General features: G+C 35.2%; 1 protein-coding gene across 3 annotated transcripts in view; it reads left to right on the plus strand.

The window, feature by feature from the left end:
• Nucleotides 1-21,268, plus strand: part of RNGTT (RNA guanylyltransferase and 5'-phosphatase) — a 219,260-nt gene that overhangs the window by 137,340 nt on the left and 60,652 nt on the right. The window lies entirely within an intron of this gene.

The raw sequence follows: 21,268 nt of genomic DNA on the forward strand, positions 1-21,268 counted from the left end.
ACATTATTGTTTTTATTATGTACAGCCAATATTTGATTACTTTTCTTATTTATTTATAACTTCTTTTGTTATGCATCCCCTCTATTATCTCATACCTTTTATGTGGAATTATTAAACTTCTGTCAGTAGTTATATTCTTTAACATTTCTTTTAGACTCTGCTAGTAGCTAATTTCCATTGTTTTTATGACAGTCTTTAGTTTACCCTATTCATTGGACATTGAATTTGAAGTAAACGGTTATTTTTCCTTTAGCATATCGATGATTTCATTCCAGTGTCCTCTGACTTTCAGTGTTACTGTTGAGAAGTCAGCTGTCAGTACAATTGTCTCCTTTGAAGATAACCTTTTTTCCTTTCTGTTTTACTTTTAAGAGCCAATCATTGTGTTTAGTGTAGTTTAGATTCACTGTGATGAGTCTAGGTATGGATTTTTGTTTTTCTAACTGAAATTTACTTGGCTTCTGGAAAATACGTTACATTGTTTTTCATCAGTTCTGAATATTTCTTGCCATTATTTATTCAGATGTTACCTTTGCCTCATTTCTTCTCTCCTTCCAGAACTTTGGTTGATTCATTTGATAAACAAATAAATATTAAGCACCTTCTCTTTGCTAGTAACTGTTTTAGGAGCTTGTGGTACATTCTTTTCTTCCCAACTCTGCCCTGCCATCACTGTTTTCAGGCCCACCATCAAACATAGAGGCAACAGGTTTCCACAAACTTCTTCACAGGTGCCCCTGAATGGTCCCTGGTTAGTGACTTTTCTCTGATCCTCCAATCATATCCTTTGTGATCTGTACTCCTTAGCTTCTCCTACAGTGGTATAAGGTCTGATCCTTATAATAAATTCCTGATGCCGTATCACTGGAAGGTTCTGATCCCCAGGTTAAACCATAACTGATACATAGAGCTGACAGGTGTGCAAGAAAGGGAGAGGAGTCAGGGAGTCGAGGATTTTTGCCTGAGCCATAGGATGAAGTTGCCATCATCTGAGAATGGAGGAGAATGGGTTTAGGAAGAGTGGGTTTAGGAAGAAAGATTGAAAGTTCAGTTTTGAGTATGTTGAGTTTGATATTGTAATAGTTAACCATCTTCATATGTCAAGTAGCTGATGAATATAATGAATTTAGAATTTTGGAGATTTATTTTGGACACTGTCAGTATATGGATGGAATTTAAAACTATGAGACTGGATGATATAGCCAAATAAAGCCAATAAATGTGGATAAAGAGGATGAAGGATTGAGCTTTGGGGCCTGTCAACATTTTTAGAGGCTGGGAGAAGATGAATCAGCAAAGAAGGTTGTTGGAAAAAGATTAGCAAGGAATTGGAAGTAATGACTTTGGTCAAATAATGCCCCAAAGTAATGAGAATTGAAAATTCACCTTTGGATTCAAGTTTAGTTTTTTGTTTTTTTTTAAATATTCAGCTTGTTTTCAGAACTGGTATGATGCAATTTGTATTTTGTACCACATTTTTATATATTCTAACATCTGTCCAGAATAGTTATTTTGTTCCACTGATCTTTCTGTATTGAGAAATATGTTGTACTCTAAAATTTTGAATTTAGCAGGTTACCAATTATGCTTGTCTTTATTTCTTGTAAGCATATCATAAACATTTCAAATTAAAATTCCTTTTAATTTGCTAACTTTACTCTTAAGTGAATTATAATCACCCATCACTTTGGGTATCACTTAGCCAAACTTTGGTCTGTTGAGGTAATTCTCTTTTTCCCCCCATCTGTGGGCTTTGGCTATTTTCTTTTTATATAGTCAATCCAAATATATATTAGAAAAGAAAAATATCAAAGCTCATCATTCAGTTTTGAAGTTTAGTTGCTAAATTTTCTAATAATATAGTGTTTTGAACCTGGTACCAGAACCTATACTTAAGTTGGCTGGTTATCATCCCCTATCTTAACTTTGACAAGGTCAAGCTGAAGTTTCATGGGAGGCCAATTTCTAGCCTTTCTGCTTGGCCACTGGCTCTGAAGAGTAGACTACAGTGGTTTTCCTTATCAGGGACTTTCGTCCTGATACATGCAACTTTGTGGATCTCCTCTGAGGAAAACTGAAGAATATTCTTCATTCTCTGAAGTGCCATATGTTCTGACTTTGGGGATTTGCATTAATTAGATTCTGACCTTACCTATATCATGCAGCTCTTCCACCTCTTACTTTTTGCATCTGAAAAATGAGAACATTGGAAAGATGATCTCTAAAGTCACTTTCTGCTCTAAATTTTTGTGATTGAATATATACAGTTGATCCTTATTATTCACAGATTCTGCAGTTGCAGGTTCACCTACTAGCTAAAATTTACTTGTAACCTTGCAGTGCTTTCACAGCCATTCATGGATATGCACAGGGGGACAGACATTAGGAGTCATCCTATGTACACGTTCCCAGCTGAGGTTGAACAAGGCAATGCACTGCCTTCTTGTTTTAACTCTCATACTGCAAACAAGTGTCTTTTTTTTGTGGTGCTATGTTTTTCACATTTTGGTGATTTCACTGGGCCTCCAAGTGTAGCGCTGAAGTGCTATCTAGTGTTCCTAAGTGCAAGAAAGCTGTGATTTCCCTTTCAGAGAAAATATGTGTTAGATAAGCTTTATTCAGGCATGAGTTATAGTGTTGTTGGCTGTGAGTTCAGTGTTAATGAATCAACAATATATATTAAATAATGTGTCTTTAAACAGAAACACACAGAAAACAAGGTTATATGTTATTTGGTTGACAAAAATATGATCAGAGGATTGCAGGAACCTAATGCTGTATTTCCCCTAGAAGCAGTGGTTCCGTATTCACTAATTTAGTGTTCCTGGTGGTGTTATAGAACATAACTACTGTGAATGACAAGAATGGACTGAATATTTTTTCTTTTATCTTGTCCTTATGCTCCTTGGAATAATAAGCTCTTGTTCTGTTTCCCCTAGGATCTATCATTCTGCATATCAGCAACATTTAATAAGTACCTGTCCACCCCTCTAGGTCATCACAAAGCACCGAGCTGATCTCCCTGTGCTGTGCTACTGTTTCCCACCAGCCAACTGTTTTACATTCAGTGGTGTATATATGTCCATGCCGCTCTCACTTTGCCCCAGCTTATGTTTGTGTTGTATACAGCGTCCCTGGTTCTTACTTGTACTTAGTGGGAGGAATAGAGAAAAGTTTGTCTGCTCTGTCTTCCCGGAAGCAAAGTCCCAGTAACATATAATTTAATTTATAAAATTTAATTATGCATAACCTTTTAAGAACAATTGATATTGTAATTGCTCACCAATTACTTACTGAATTGAGTTAAAAGTGGTGCATATTCTTTAGGAAGGCTGTTTGTCTCCTTCTAAGAGCTTTGTGAATTGAGAAAAAGAAAACGCAAATAAACACTTGTAGCATTTCTACCAAGTTAGTTTTCAAATATATCAATTTCTATACCTTTTCATAAACATAATTTATAATTTAGATGAGGAAAGACTGAATGTATTGTATTGACAATAACTTCAGTCTTTTCCTATCATTTCCATTGTTAACTGGTTCTGTTACATTCAATTTATCTTGGATGATCATTTATCTTTTAATTGTGCTGTGGTTTGTCAAATGAGCCTGGGCTTTTATTACATAACCACAGATCACCTCTGGAGCTAGTGAGCTGGTCAAAGTATGTATTCTAAATTGTAAGTTGTCACTTTGATGTTACTCCACACCCTTTGAAAGATGAAGGTGCAGATGAGTCAGGTGATTTTCAACAAATGCTACTAGAGTATTCAATTTAGATTTTAAGAAGTACATTTTAAGACTCTTCGGTTTGAATAATGACTTAAGTTTAAATTTTAATTGGACTGAACGTTTTCATCATTTTTTGATTTTCACAGTATTTTACCCAGTTAATTAAAGTCAGTAATGTCTTCATGAGGTAGGACAGTTATCTCCATTTTACAGATGGGAAAATTGAAAAATGTCATTTAGTTATGACTTATCCAAGAGCATTCAGTGAACTGAGATTAGAACCAGAACAATAGACCAAGATTGGAATTCTAAATATATTTTTTTTAACCACTATCTTGTGTTGAGTCCAATAGACCATGCCAGTAACCAAATTAAATTTATATATCTTTCAAAATGAGAGCAAGGGGGGAAAAGGGTTATCCAATTAGAACTTTAGCTTCAGACATGGTCTGTAAATGTCTAATTTTTCAGTCTGATGCATCAGGAATGTTTCATCATTATCATATCCCCTTTTTCATATGCAGCATAATAAAAAGTCCATAATACAAGACAGTAATTTCAAAAAATATGAATTTCTCCTTAAGAAATACGGTAGTTATTTGAATTTTTTTATAATTTAAAGGAAAACTGAAAAATGTGATATGTATAACAAACATATAAATATAGTGCATATCCTTGCCATTAAATATATTACATTTCTACACTTTATATATTGCACAAATGCAATTGAAAATTTATGGTAGGTTTACAAACTGTCAATGCTTATCATGTTAAAGACTACTAACTGTGTAAAATAAGTTGGAACTTGGAAACTGGTTTGTTAAAATTAAATTTCATTCCATATTAGTCTTCTGTTAGTTTGAAATATTTATATAGAATATTTTAGAGTAGTTTGTTATAATATGTTAGGAAGAATTTATTACTAAAAATTAAGCCTCTGGGTTCTAGATTTAGCTCTTATTCTGCTAAATATATTGATCATGGAAGCATATTTGCAGATTTGTCTTTGGGAATTAGAATCTTCATATAGCAGTTCATTATTGATAATGTAGCACCACGGAGATTTCTTCTCTGCTAATTTTTTTCTTTTCACCTTTTCTTCTTTTGTATTCTATTGTTAAAATTCTAATCAATGCCAGGTAAAATTGGGTAATAATGTATTGCTTTCCAATTCAGTGCTTCTCTTTTTCACAGTAGGTTTTTGTTTAAAATGACTCCATTTGAGGTGATACTAAACAAGTTAAAAATTAAAGTCTGTATCTCAGTTGTCCAAGATTAGGAATACCTATAACAAAACCAAGTTATTATAAACCTTATTCCTACTCCAAACTAATTCTCCTCTACCTTGGAAGTCCCATAATGTTTTGTTATTGAAATTTGCTTTATTTTGCCTTACATTATTGTGAGCTGTTAACTTGACCCCCAGAGTACCTCATAAATTGTTTTACACTGCCTGTTCTCAGGTAGATGTTTTGAATTGAATTCAGTTCCCTGAAGACAAGAAAAACACATGACCCCTTTCTGATATCTGGTTTTTAATATGGATATGTTGATTTTGTTTCTGTTTAGCTTGTTTCTCATTAGGCTGTCAAATTACATATTTATTTTTAGTAGTGTCTATTCATAGTCAGTTTTCTTCACCTGGTTAGAATTATTAAGATTTTGTTTCCCCAGTAATCTTCTAATTTGCATGGTGAAAAATCAGATGATCACTGATCAATTATTTTAAAATATAAATTGCATTGTAATACATGCCATCTAGATGACCAGTCTAACCAGAACAGTGCCTACCACATAGTAGGTGCTCAAAAAATAAATAAATGGATGAGTGAGAGAACTAACAAATGATTCTTATAACCTTTCTGTTTAATAGTTTATCCACTTAGATATTTATAAGTAAGATCACTGTGTTCAAGGATTTGTTAAAAATCCTTAATTTTAATTTAAACTCCTTAGTGCCAAAAACTGCATCTCTGCATGAACATGCCACATGAAGCCTGTTAACTTTATTAAGATGTACCAAATTAATAGTTATCCAAAGTGAGTTGATAGGTTAGGGCCCATTGAACAGAACTGCATAGAATTGTTAATGAGATATAATGTGTGTGAAGGGCATCTATAGACTGTAAACTACTACACAAAGGTTAGTTCATTTATTAGGCAGCTTTTATTATTAAAATGCAACCAGTAATACATGCTAAATAATACTACTGTACTGTAACTACCCTTATCAGAATATGCAATATATAGTTGAGCATACAATCTGGATTGTATAGATTGTCAAGGTACAGACTAAGCTGTATCTTATTCTTGGCAAAGTGTCTTTGGGTGTTCCTAAATAATAAAAAAATACAATTATATAGAAAAATTACAAAGAAATAACTAAGTAGATAGTGTGTAATCTTGATAGATGATTATTAGAAAGCAAATTTCTAAATGCCAAAGCTGTAATAAAATCTTTTTTTGTAATTGAAGCTTTGGGGAAAATCATTTTGGATAACATATTAGTAGTTTGGGTTTATTTGTACAAAATATTGAAAGGCTGAACATTGAAAGATTAAAACTTGTCTCAAGATTATTCAAAAAACAAGGCTAGATTTCTTTTTGCTTTTAAGTTAGAAATGATGAAGGAAACAAGTAAAATGGTTTATTTCTAGATGGAAATGTATTGTGTCATTTCCACCCAAGAAAACATTTAAGTGCATTAGTAATATCTGGGTTTTTTTATCTTAAGCCAAAAGAATTCACTAAGAATAATCTGACTTAAAAAAATCACTATGAAGTATGTTCCTTAGGTTAAAATTTTGAGTCTTTTGAGCCTATATAATTTTTTTCCTAACTTGTTCAAGGAGAGAGAGTGTAACTTTTTCTTTAAAATTTTCCTTTCACTCGTGTTATTTTGTTGTCCTCCTTACATTTGTATATAATAGGATAGTACAAAGTGCCTTGGATTTATTATTCAATGGAAATACGTCCTTTCAGAGATCATTTGCTGTCTAGACCTCTATTTACCAGCAGTCATGAACAGATTGTACTTTTCTATTGAGATTAATATGGTTGCAAGGCAGCATTTAAAAAAGAGAAGAGTTTTAAATATTATGCTTGGAAAATATGAAGGACAATTAAAATCCGGTGTCTAACACATAAAAGAGCCATTTTATGCAAATACCATCTTTTATTTATATTTTGGTCCATTTATGATAGTAAATCTATTGGTCATTTTTTTTTAATAGTTTAAAACCTTTATTGTGTAGCTAGGGAATTAGAAATAGTCCATAGAAAAGGGCTTTTCTTAACACATCAAAGAAGTGCCTCAACTTTGGTCCCCCAAACCTAGAATAGTGCTTATGTTCTATGACACCCTCCTTTCTATAGGGTTTTCTGTACTCTGTGTGAATCCTAGATTCTCTGTAATTTCTATCAGTCATTTTTTTTTTAAGAGAAAAGGATAAAGGCAGTAGTCTTAACCTTTAGACCACATATCGTGCATTTAAATACACACGTGTAAAACCTTGTTACTTTAGATTTGACTCTTTTGGAATTCTGGATGTAGTTTGTACACAGGTTGAGTAGAAGTTCACTTTTATTGCTTAACAAATTCATATTATAAATACATTTTAGAAAGTATATTTAATCTTAAGGTGTCTTAGTTAAGGCTACTATAACATACCACAGACTCGGTGGCTTAAACAACATTTATTTCTTAACAGTTCTGGAGGCTGGAAGTCTGAGATCAGGGGGCCAGCGTGGTTGGGTTCTTGGTGAGGGCCCTCTTCTGGCTGTGTCCTCACATGCCCTTCCTTGGTTAGTGCCCTAGAAAGCAGGGCTGTTACCCCTGGGACAGTGGTCACTGAGGTAACCAGGCAACTAGGGTGAACTGTGCTGGCTGCAGAAGCCCTCCTGTACTCAGTGATGCAAAAAATGGATTTGAAAGAAATAGTTTGTCACTGTGGCATGGAAGAGAGAGCTCTTGGACTGCACAATCTGAAAGGCTACCTCCTTCCCCCAACCCTGCCTTCACTGGAACCTCCTGCCTGGTCCAGGAAAATCTTAAGCTCTTCAACCTAAATTACAATATGTATTGATATGGTGTCAATTCGAACGTACTATTGGAAAAAAAAAGAAAGAAAAAAAAACATGAGAAAGAGAAGCAGATTTTACTGGGAAATGAAGTCTTACCTGGTGGACCCGTGGAGCCTGAGTCCTTTGGTCCTTCTGTGTATTCAGCGTATTGTATTGAATTATGGAGCTTGATGTTTTTGGTGTCTTTCACTAAAAATTAATATTCTTGAGGGTAGAGTCTATTGTTCCAATGTAAAACATAGTACCTATGGCTTTGAAGGCCTTTTGTACGTTGGAGAGGGTGTGAATGCTTTAGATAATAGCATTTGTCATGATTTGGAAAATGACTGCCTTCAAAGTATCTCTAAATTAAGGTAAAGTGATATCAGCTAGGATTTCACCTAGTTTGTAGCTCCATATTTCAGAGGACTGTTTAACTCTCTTCTGAGAACAGTTCTTACCCATTTCCTTGCCTGAAAGAATGAAAATCCTCAGACTTCTTCACTTGTCCTCTCCCTCACCCTTTCTACCCTCTTTTCTCTTCCGCTAAGAAGTCATAAAGAGCTCACTATAATTTTCTTAATCCTTTGATGAAATCACTCTGTTGTAGATCTAGCTCTGCTTAAATCAAGTGATGCTTGTTCCCTGAAACGTGGGAACAATGTTCAACCTTTATTTCTTTTTAGCACATCCAGTCAGCACCTTTATGCAGTACAAAGATAGTAGATATAAGATAGATCTTTTGCATCTTATATGTCAGGTGTAATTCCTAATTTTTTTCATAGCTGTGACTAACTTAGTGCTTCGAAAATATTTTTCATTGGTCGTAACATTTGACAGAATGAGAAAATCTATAATTCAAACTTTTAAGGTAGAAGAACCTAGAGGATATGACCACTGGGTTAGCTTTTTCCTAAATGGATTTCTACCTAACAAATTTTGTGAGGGAGGAGGAATAGCAAGAGTTAATACCTGTACTGTTTATGGAGAGCAGCCTTTTTCCTTCTCTTACTGATATTATATCCTTTATGAGATCAAACGTAGGAAAGAAAGATGCTTGATATTGTCTCCTTTGGCTGGAGTATTGGTAGCAAGGTTTGGAAGCACTTGTTACCTGGTTCTATACACACAGCATCTTTTAAAGTTAGAAATTAAGAAGGCTTTAAGGATTACATTCTTATCTTGGCATCTTTTATCCTTGGCAAAGGCCTACTGTGCTACTAGACATTTTACATTTTAAATTTTCACAAATCGTAGTAGAGTATCATTGATTTCCTACATGTATTTTTAAAAAATTGACTGTGAAAAGTTTATTTCCATAGAATAATAGTCACTCAAAACTAAACCCCATTCTTAATTCTTTAAAATAAATTGTAACTGGAGGAAAAAAATTGAGTCTTAGAGGGTAGGAGTTTTGTCTCTTGGGTCTAACAGTTTGCAAATGCAGAATAGCAAACTTTTATGAGGAAAAAATCTTTAATGTAAAATGTGTTTCTTGATCCCATGGGATTCTGGTAAATCAGCCATACTTCTAGGCCCTCTATTATCTTCCCGTTGTGAACTGATTGATGGAAATAGAATCTGGATGTATGGGATTAATCACAGTCTTTCTGTCTTGTTTAAGGCTCTTTAGATAGCGTGTCTGTGGTCATTACTTTTGAGCTAGATGTTTTTAATTTGTTTACTCATTATTCATAATTGTTTTCTGTGTAGCATCCTGTCTTTTGATATAGCAGATATTTTATTATAGGATTAGTCATCCACAGATTAGCCTAAATCTACTGTTAGTTAAAGAGGATTCAGGGAGAGAAAAGGTAAATTTGGAATCATATTTGCTTCAACAGTGATCTTTTATATATCTGATTTGGTAAACATGGTTTATTACTTTATATTATAGATGTATTGTATATATGTATAATTTATATTTGTTATATGTCACATATATATTACACATTTATTTATTGAAGTATCATCTCCTCGGAGGACTCTTGAAATTATCACACTTGACCCTTTATCTTCCTAAATGAACAAGGGACTGTTCTATCTAAGTAAAACTTAATGTTTTAATCTGGGGATCTTTTTTTTGATAATATTAAGACCAAGTTCTGAATTCTGCTTGGGGGCAGTGAGCTTAACAGAGAGGGACAGTTAGTATTTTTTATTTTTTTAAATTTTATTTATTTTTCAAAAAATTGTATGTATTTATTTATTTTCGGCTGCGTCAGGTTCTTGTTGCAGCAGCAGGATCTTTAGTTGCAGTGTGCAGGCTTCTCTCTAGTTACAGCATGCGGGCTCGATAGCGCTGTGGGCTCAGTAGTTGAGGTGTGCAGCCTTAGTTGCCCGCACCACGTGAGATCTTAGTTCCCCGACCAGGGATCAAACCCGCGTTCCCTGCATTGGAAGGCGGATTCTTAACCACTGGACCACCAGGGAAGTTCTAGTATTTTTAAAATAAGACCACTGTCATTTCCTTCTTCAGTAATAACTATTTTATTCTAATAAAATTAGGAAGAGAATGGTGGATTCCATACAGTTTACTTATTTATTTTTTTAATGTGAGAGAGGCTATGAAGTGTATTTTTTCTAACAGGAAGTTCACCTGTTCAAGGTTACTGTGTGCCTACTGTGTGGCACTTGCCTGTGAGTTCCAGGTGGGGATAGAGGTATTGACTTTGAGGACCCCTAACAGTTTAGAGAATTTGAAGCATTAACTGGGTAGTTAGCCTTTCTATTTTCCCTACTCTTTTACTTAGGACACTTTTCATAGATTGTATTAGTTTTCATATCTTTTCTGGATAGCATATTTCTTTGAGATGCATGCTCACTACCATGATCCTGTTTGTTACTAAACTAAGCTTTAACTTTTCTCATAAAATGGGGTTAATATTAATATCATTAATATGAATTATAACACACCTCGTAGAGTTACTGTAAAGATTAAATTAATTGAAGTCCAGTGTCTGGTACACATAGCTTAATAAATATTAGCTGTTAGTATGATCATTATTATAATTTATTTTACAAATGCTTATGGAATATCTTACTAATTACCGGGAACAGTGATAAGCAATGTGAGGAGTATGGAAGAAATACTAAATGTTGTTTTTCCACAAGAAGTTATAATATAATATAGATGTGATAAAACAAACACATGAAACAGCAGTGAACTATGTATGACAATATATAAATAAGGACCAAACTGTGTGGCACAGGTTGTTGATGCTGCAGAAGAATTTGGAGCAATGATAAATCAGTGAGGGTGGGGCAATCAAGGTAAGCTTCATGCAGGAGATGGCACTGAAGCTGTGTCTGGAAAAATGGGTAGTATTGGAAAAAGATAGAAGGGTATTTCAGGTGGAGATGACTGGCACATTCACAAGACAGTAAAGAGGCAGAATTGGTGAAAGCAGAGGCCTCCAATTGCTGAGTGATGAGGCAATCAGAGAATAAAATCTAAGTCCTTGTCTTCGATTTTAAGCACCTTAATAGCAAAGTTTTATATTGAAGCTTTTTCAGCTCTTCCCTTTTATACATCTAACTATATAAACTTGTTGCCATCATGTTCCCATATGAATGATGACATGTCACTTCCTCTGAGGAAAGACACTGTGCATCAAGTCTTCTTTATTTCTGCATGAGAACTTCTTGTCAATTTAATTCATTGCGTTTGTTTGTTATTGCAATCAGCATCAATTTCTTTTCTTTATTCCTGCCTCCTTTTTTTGTTAGAGCATGATGGCTGTTTCCTCATTTATTTCTGCAAAACACCCTTTTGGGGAAGAGCAGTGAGAAGGAAGAGTTATGAAATATTAATTAAAAGAGAAGAAAAGTTACACTAAAATATTAAATATTCCTATAAAGGAATTATAAATAATGTTATTTCTAATATATTAACTCTGTCTTATAAAGAGTCCTTGTGTCAATGGATTCTTCTCCTTTCACAGTGCCCCTAGCACCCAACAACTCTCCCCTCCCTGCCTTAAGAGAGATGTATGAAGAATCCGTAGCTTGAAGTGAACTATCCTGTTTGTGGTCAGTTTACGCTTGGTCCATTAGAAATTTCATTTCAAGCTGTATTATATGTATGGGTTTGTTTTTATAATAGTGTTTTTCATAGCCTGGAATGGTTATAATTGAAAGTACTGTGTTCTTCATAGTTATGAGTAACTACATCATTTGAGTTTCACTTTGATTGTCAGATTGCTTTTAAACTATGGTTAACACTTTCAATAAATACAAGTTTGGTAGATACTTTATAAGCAACACTGGTAGGTAGTTTACAAACAATATTATATGTACTCTAAGAAGAAAATGAAGCCAAGTATTTTGGATGATTTTAGTTATGGCAGTAGCACATAAATAGAATCTAGTTTGCCATTTCTCTTGAGTATGTCTTCACTTTAGACTGCCATACTTAATCTTTTGAGTACCTCTCTAATGAGTGACAAACTGTTGAAATTTTAAGTACTTACAGAATAGTTAATTTCCTCAGCAAGCTGTGTGCCTTTAGATTTTACTTTTATTTGTGCCTTGTACACATATGGAGTTATTTCACTTTATTTTAAGCTACCTTGATTTTGTCTTACTAAATTATATTTTACCTTATAAAACAGTTGAAATGCGCTTGCCATTTTCAGGTATTGTAGTAGAATTCTACTTAAAAACAGTAGTAGTTGGGGCTTCCCTGGTGGCGCAGTGGTTGAGAGTCCGCCTACCGATGGAGGGGACATGGGTTCGTGCCCTGGTCCGGGAAGATCCCACATGCCGCGGAGCGGCTGGGCCCGTGAGCCATGGCCGCTGAGCCTGCGCGTCCGGAGCCTGTACTCCGCAACGGGAGAGGCCACAACAGTGAGAGGCCCGCGTACTGCAGAAAAAACCCCAAAAAACAGTAGTAGTTGAAAGTGTTTTTTTAGCTTTCAATTTGCTGCTTGGAACCATTTAAATTACAGAGTCATATTAATATGCCCTTCTTACATGCCATCTAACAGGAAGTCTATCAGTGCTGCTGCTCATATATAGTAACATTTCTTTGTAGCCATCTCTAGATTTCTTACATATAATAGATAAATCCACAGTGTCTTTTCCTTTTCATTAGCTGTGCGTTTTTTTCTGATGGTAAAGATTGTTATTCTTATAAACACTGTACCTTGTAAAATAAAATGTAAAGATATCTCCACTTCCTTGTAAAGTTAATCTGATCTCAGAGGCAACACATTGCTTTACCTTATAGAACCACCAAAAGCAGACTTACTATTCCCCTCCCTCCCCCCAAAAAGGGCATCTCAGTGCATTCATGACATACTTGATGTTCACATCGATTCGATTCGAAGACTTGCCTCATGCTGCTTGCCTGGTGCCGCCGCCTTGCTCTTCTTAATTAAGGAAAAAAGTCATGAGAACAACTTTTCTGTTTTTGGAGACAAGGAGTATTTGTGGATTAAATCTCTGTTGGCCAGTTAACTGAAGTCCTATTCTTGGCATCTCTTATGTTGTTCTCCCGACTTCTCCTTCCTCCTCTGCTCTCCCATTTTTCCCATTCTAATCGCAGTAATTCACATATCAAATCACACTCCTGATGCAGAAATTCTAGTCTTAGAAAGAGGCTATTTTAAAATTAAAATTGTTTGGAGCATCACTTGCTAGAAAGTGAAAGGAGGCTCTGAACTTGTGACTTCTATAATAATAACCAGACATCAGGAAATGAAGTGGAATATTGGTTTGATCTTAGAAATAAATTAACTTGGGCCCTACTAGTCATAATCAGAACATTTACAAGACAATATTTGTTGACAATTACGCCACAAGTGCTTTCAGATGTATTAGTCCTAGCTAAGGATGTAATACGGCAACATTTAAAAATTTTGCATGAATACCTCAGGTTTATTTTTCTAAAACTAGACGGAAGAAGAATTTTTGGAAGCTGTTAAGCTCTTCCTTTTTTCTGTTTTGCCTCATCTGTCATCTCATTTATAGAAATCCTATTTTAAATTTCCCAAGACCAGGTAATCTTTATCTTGTTTGGATCATGCTAGAACTTCAGCTGTCAGTTTTGGTTGTGCATATCAAAATATTTTATGGCAAACTCACCTACGTATAAATTTACTTAATATCCATTTATTTTAAAATCTGCCTTATATTTCTCAGTATTTTAATATCAGTGGTTAGTTCTTCCTTAGGGAGGTATGTGTTGTTTTTTGTTTGTTTTGTTCTTTTTCTCCTGTGTGTTGTTTTTTTTTCCTGTATTTTTTTACTTACCAGCAACCATTGATCACTCACCTTGTGTCAGGCACTGTACTAGAGGCTTGGGATTATAATATAAAATGTTATAAGATTACATTTCACGGCATTTGATAAGAGAGTCTTGAAAACTTTTATCAGTGGTTCCAGTGTTGGGTCATATTTTGAGGGCATGCGCCTAACGGAAGTCCCTGAAGACCAGTGTGTGGGTTTTCACTTAACATGCAAGCCTCTACTTTCAGGGTTTAAAAGTCTTTAGTAGTCAGAAGATTACTACAGTACATAATTCCCATGGGTCTGTTATAGAATTTGCCAGTTTGTCTCCGTTTCTTGTAGTTTAACTACTTCAAACCTACTGCTTCTTTAAGACTATGAGTTCCCGAGGCGGGGATCATCTTTATGTCTCTGATACCTGGCCTAGAGTCTGGCATATACTCTAAATAATTGATGTATAATAAATGATTCAGTTTCATAAAGAGAAAGAAGATGAGGAAGAGCCAAGATTGAATAGAGGATTGAGCTAATTTCCCTCCCTTGTTGACTTTCTTTTTTTCCCCCTGTTGCTCCTTTTAAAGAAGTAGGCCATGTTGGCTGAAGTTGTCCGCATACCTGAAGAGGTTGGCCAGAGCTTTGCAAGCCCCACACTGATTTTATCACTCAGCATTGATCATGTTGTGGGGAATTAATTATCCTTAACCAAACGTCTTAATTATTAAGAAGTGAGATTTAAGAACAAAGAGCCAGAGGAAGAGAAGTTTGATTCTCAATTCGACCTCTTACAAGCTGTGTGTCCTCAGGCAAATTAGTAATTTCTGTTAGCCTCCAAATCTATTAAATGGGAATAATAATGGTACCTAACACATGGGATTCTTTGACAAGATTAAATGACAATCCTAAATTCCTAACACTAAAGGAGTATTCAAATTAAAATTAATACCAGAGAGAAGGCCGATATAATGTAGAATTAAGCTTAGCACAGGGCCTTGCACACTGAAGGTCTCAGTAAGTAACAACTATAATTATTATGGTTTTCGTGGCTTTGTAACCGTCAGCACTAATTTATAGTAATACAGTCGACCCTTGAACAGCACAGGTTTGAACTGCTAAGATCCACTTATATGTGGCTTTTTGACTTCGCTGAGGGTCAGTGCCCCTAATCTCTGTATTGTTCAAGGGTCAACTGTATATCATTACATATAGATGTGTGTGTACACACATATGCATTAAATATACACATATATGTACATACTCAGATCTCTATTTGTAGCAACTCATTTCTAACTACTCAGAAAGTTATTTAGCCCTTAGAAGATTGTTTTGTGACTGTGTGATCGAAGAAAAAGGGTTAGGTTATCTTGAGGGATATTTCATCCGGAGCTTGGAAAATTAGGTCTTCCACAGTAGTACATGCTTTTCTGGCATCCAGATAACTCCTCGCTGCTAATTGTGTCAGTCAGTCTCTATCCTCTCCTCTGACTATCTGCCTCTTTTTCTCCCTCTTTTCTTACATGTAGACATGCATTGACTATATACATTCTGACAGATTTATACTTTTAAACTCTCTTATCTGTCATTAACATTAAATTTCAATATTTCATACAAGGCAATTCATTTTTTCTTCTTTTTAAGACATGCTGCATTTTGGAAATATGCTTTGGTCATTCAGTGTATTCAACTGATTTAGACTGAACAAATGTTAGTTAAGTACATACATTATTTTATTTAATCCTCAAAACATTTCTGTGGAGTTAAGTCATAACCCGTTTGCCCAACAAAATAATGAGGCTACAGAGGAGTTAAATGAGTTGCCTAAAGTTACACAGGAAACAAGCACCACAGTTGGGAATCAGACATATAGTGTGATTTCCAGCCACCCTTTCCACAGCACCATAACAGCCTGAACAAAAAGGACCTAGAAATCTTCATCTATGAGTCAACTATCTCAGGGTAGATTACTTCCACAAATCTTATCCATTCTGTAGTGATTTTTAGTTGACTCAACTTCAGAATGACCATTCCTGCCCTTGTAACCCTCCTTGTTAACTGGCAGAGTGGGAGAAAATAAAAGATTACAGGTCTTTGAGAAGAGAAAGAATAAGTGTTAAAGTTGGGAAGGTATCAAGTAAGTGGAGGGCTGAATAGTTTTAGCAAGGAATGAGAAGGAAAGCTAAGGATGTATGTATAGAAATACAGATGAATTGAAAGATGGAGAAACTTGTACCTCAAGACTGGATCTTCTCCACTCAATGAGAAATAAAAGTGGTTTTTGGAGTGAGAAGAGAAAGGGATGGTCTGGGGAGATTTAGAGAAAGGAGGAGGTCTGGAACAGTCTTTGTGGGATTCAAGAAGAGAAAAATGTTTGAAGTTGTTGAGAGACTTGTATCTTAGGAATGGATATTTTTGGGGCTTTCTAAAACATAGAACGTACCTTTTAGACCTTTTTTTAAAATTTTTATTTTATTTATTTATTTTTGGCTGTGTTGGGTCTTCGTTGCTGCACGTGGGCCCTCTCTAGCTGTGGCGAGCGGGGGCCACTCTTAGTTGCAGTGCGCGGGCTTCTCATTGTGGTGGCTTCTCTTGTTGTGGATCATGGGCTTTAGGTGCACGGGCTTCAGTAGTTGCGGCATGCAAGCTCAGTAGTTGTGGCTCGCGGCCTCTAGAGCACAGGCTCAGTAGTTGTGGCACACGGGCTTAGTTGCTTCGTGGCATGTGGGATCTTCCCGGACCAGGGATCAAACCTGTGTCCCCTGCACTGGCAGGCAGATTCTTATACACTGCGCCACCAGGGAAGCCCTAAACCATTTTTAAGTGTACAAATCCGTGACCTTAAGTACATTCCCAGTGTTGTGCAACCATAACCACTGTCAATTTCCAGAATTTTTTCATCATTTCAAACAGAAACTTTGTACCCATTAAACAATAACTCCCTGTTCCTGTCTCACCTTGGTCTCTGGTAACCGCTATTCTACTTTCTGTCTTTTTGAATTTGACTTTGCTACATACCTCATATAAGTGGAATATATAATAGCTGTCCTTTTGTGACTGGCTTATTTCACTTAGCATAATGTTTTCAGAGTTCATCCATGTTGCAGCATGTCAGCATTCCATTCCTTTTTAAGACTGAATAATATTCCATAAACAAGATGTATACCACATTATGTTTTTCAATTGTTGATGGGCATATGGATTGTTTCTACCTTTTGGCTATTGTGAATAATGCTGCTATGACATTGGTGACAAGGAATGGGTTTTAAAACTACATCTTAAAAAAACCGTATGAAATAACTATGTGCTTATACTTCCACACTGCTTAATTCTTTCTGAAAGCCTGGTTAATTTATTTGAGGAAAAAGGTAACGTTGTTTGACTACCCCTCATGGATTTGCTGAGCACATTCTAAGGTTGTAATGACCATAACCCACTTCAAGAATTCACATCAGTCACTTAATAGAGTGGAAAACATGAATGGAAAAGTATTGTGATTATTAGATAACCTCCATCTTGCGTTTTGGAAATAATAGAATTAGTTTCACCGTATGGACATGAGGGTCTTTCAGTCATTTATAAAATGTGGTCCTAGACAGCTTGGTAACATTTACTTTATATTCACGGCTTTAAGAAATGTTAAAATTATCATGCTTTATAGCACTGCCAGCACTATCTGGTGATGTCTTTCTTATGGATATCTCATGATTTCCTATTGTCAGCCCAGCATATGAGATTCTGGAACTTCGTCTTGAATATACTTAGACTAGATTATAGCTGTCACATTACTGAGGTTCAGCTGTCTCATGCATTATGTTAACTTTTGTTAATTGATCAAGGCATATGTCAAGGGTAAATATAATGATTTATAAGCAAAATAATTGATGTGCAATATGGTATTCTGGTCATTTTTAAATTTGAAGTAATTAAAAACAATTCTGCTACTATATCATTAGTTATCAGTGTGTTTTGAACAGATATCAAAATAAAGAATAAAATGAATTGTTACAGTTCAAATTCTTTTACATGAGCTATTCAGCTAGGTAAGAATTTCCTTCAAGGGCTTTGCAAACTAAACCAGTCAGTAAGTTACTCTGTTTGAACAAAAGAATATACTGATTGGATTAAGGCAGGAATTGTCTGTTAACTCAAAATAGGCTCATTCATGTTTATAAGTAGAGTCATGAAAATGATAAAGAATTAACTACAGCAAGTCCCCTACATACGAACGAGTTCCATTCTGAGAGCGCATTTGAAGTCCAATTTGTTCGTAAGCCCAACAAAGTTAGCCTAGGTACCCAGCTAACACAGTTGGCTATATAGTTCTGTACTGTAATAGGTTTATAATACTTTTCACCCGAATAATACATAAAAAATGACCAAACACAAAAAAATAAAGAAAACATTTTAAATCTTACAGTACAGTACCTTGAAAAGTACAGTAGTACAGTACAACAGCTGGTATGCAGGGGCTGGCATCAAGTGAACAGGCAAGAAGAGTTACTGACTGGAGGAGGGAGAGGAGGTGGGATATGGTAGAGCTGAAGGATCGTCAGCAATAGGAGGCAGAGGGCAAGCTGCAATTTCACTCACGCCTGACTTGATGGAATGCACATTCACATCTTTGAAAGTTTGCAACTTGAAGGTTCCTATGTAGGGGACTTAACCATACTTTAAAAAATAAAGATAGCTAATATGTACCTAGCAATGAAAAAATACTAACTCAATACCTACCAAAATCTATATTTAAAAAAAAAGGGATGCATATATAATATTTACTAGAGGAGTATTCAAATTAAAATTAATAGTAAAGAGAAGATCAATATAATGTATATTCTATCAGTGAGACACTTAGGCAGTTCTCTGTAGTTTTGGCAGTTCATGTGTCAGCAGTTTGTGGAGAGTTCTATGAAGCTGAAATTCAGATTTGAAGTAATTCTTTTCAGTGTGGAATATAACAGTCTCAGTCATTCTGGGGTCTGTGATTTAAAAAAAACATTTCTTTCTTTGATTGATCATAGCTATTATTGAAATAGCTGGTAACGTGACATGGTGCTATAATTTAGACAGAAAAAAATGGAATTGTGAATTATATCCACTCAGCTTAAATCTCCCTGTTTCTTGTCTCCACAGTATCTTTTGTACTTTTTCTGCAGAAATGGCCCCATAGCATAATGTTCCTACATTTTCCCAGGGGAAAAGGAGGATGTCACAGAGTCTTGTCTGAAGTATACAAGGGGAACTTGTACAACAAAAATATAGGGAAAAAATAAAATAAGTTTCAGAATTTCCCAATACAGGAAATGAAAGTTTTATTCATTTATTTTATTTATTAATCTTTTAACAAATGGTGCTTTACATATACATCTTGGAGTCAAGGAGGTGAAAATTTATGGATATGATGATGATTCATGTAATTTCAGATGTTTAGATTTGAGGCTAATCCCTACATAAATCATTCTCCCCTCTCTTCTTTTGTAGGTTAAAAGTAAGCTATAGAATAATTCTTATGACCAGTAGATAATAAACCAGGTGGGGAGCTATATGTGTTTGATGATTTCCCTGTTAAAAACCACCTTTCAGACTTTTTGCTTCATGTTTACACAAGCAGGTCTTAAAATAATAAACCAACTCTCCATTTAGAATGATCAGGGTGGGTTGATTTAGAATTATTTGTAGGCCCAGTTTGTGATATGGCCTGTGAACATTTGTACTTTCCTTTTTTAATATATTTAGCAAAACTTTGAAGATGAAGTTTGTACATTATTTTTTACAGCTTTATTGAGGAGTATTTGATATATGATAACCTGCACTTAGTTAAAGTGTGCAATTTGATTTTTAAGTGTGAAATCACCACTCCCAGAATAAGATGATGACCATGTCCATCAGCCACCGGCCCCCCCCCCCAAAATTTCCTCCTGCCCCTTGTTAATCCCTCCCTCCCTCTCTCCTCCCGCACCCTTCACTCCCTTTTCTGGCAACCACTGCTTTGGGGTATTCATTTTCTAGAATCTTATGTAGATGAAAACATACACTGTATGTGTCTGTGGTGGTCTTCCCCCACCCCCCCCTTCTTTCAACATTAGATTCATCCATGTTGTTACATGTATCAGTAGTTTGTTTCTTTTTATTGCTGAGCAGCCTGTTGTTGTATAGATATATCGCAATTTACTTATCCGTTCACCTGTGTATGGATGGACATTTGAGATGTCTTCAATCTTTGGCTATTATAAATAAAGCTGCTGTGAGACTAGGAAACAAGTCTTCTCGTATACATATGCTTTCATTTGTCTTGAAATGGGACTGGCCATTTTTTTCTCCAAAGGATCAGATAGTAAATATGTTAGTCTTTATTGGCTCCAGGTGGTAGGCTGGGGTAGTGGTGGGACTTCATTTGTTTCCCTTCTCTCAGGTACCATCTTATCTTGGCTGGGACTGGAAAATTTGTCTATACATTTTTAATGCACTTATGTTCCTTTTTTTGTTTTTTTTAATTTTACTGCCTTTCTATTTAAAACCATTATGCCCAGATATGTGAGTTCTGTGTTTTCATATTATATTTATGCCATAGAATTTGTAGCTCTAGTACTAAGAAGAGGATGAGTGACTTGTGGATTCCCTAGAAGCTCATCTCTTAAAATACTCATCTATTTTTACAGGAATATTAAAATATGTTAATATACCAATTAATATTGTATCCCTCATTTAGGAGTCACTCTTACTCTCTCACTGATTGCTTATGTTGGTTTTTTTCTTTGGACTTTTTATATTAAGACCTTTTATAGTATGAAGTATACATACAGAAAAGTACATAAAACATAAATGTACAGCTTACTGAAATTTCATGGAACCAACATACATTTAACTACTACTCAGAACAAAAAAAAATCATATTGCCAGCACCCTAGATGCCTCCAGCATGCTATTTCTCATTCACAAATTTCTCTCTCCCACCAAAGATAGCCATTATCTGTAAGTTTGTGATTTTTACTTCCTTGCTCTTTTTTATACTTTTGTTACTTAGGTATGCAATTCTAAACACTAGGGTTTGGTTTTGCCTGGTTTTGAACCTTACATAAATTCAACCCTATGTTCTTTTATATTTGGCTTCATGTCTCCTTTACACAATCTTAATATAATCTGGGACAGTACCTCACTTTCACTTTTCATGATCTTGACAATTTTTTTTTTTTTTTTTTTTTTTTTTGCGGTACGCGGGCCTCGCACTGTTGTGGCCTCTCCCGTTGCGGAGCAC

This window comes from Delphinus delphis, chromosome 14, assembly GCF_949987515.2.
Source record: "Delphinus delphis chromosome 14, mDelDel1.2, whole genome shotgun sequence".
NCBI classification, from domain to species: domain Eukaryota; kingdom Metazoa; phylum Chordata; class Mammalia; order Artiodactyla; family Delphinidae; genus Delphinus; species Delphinus delphis.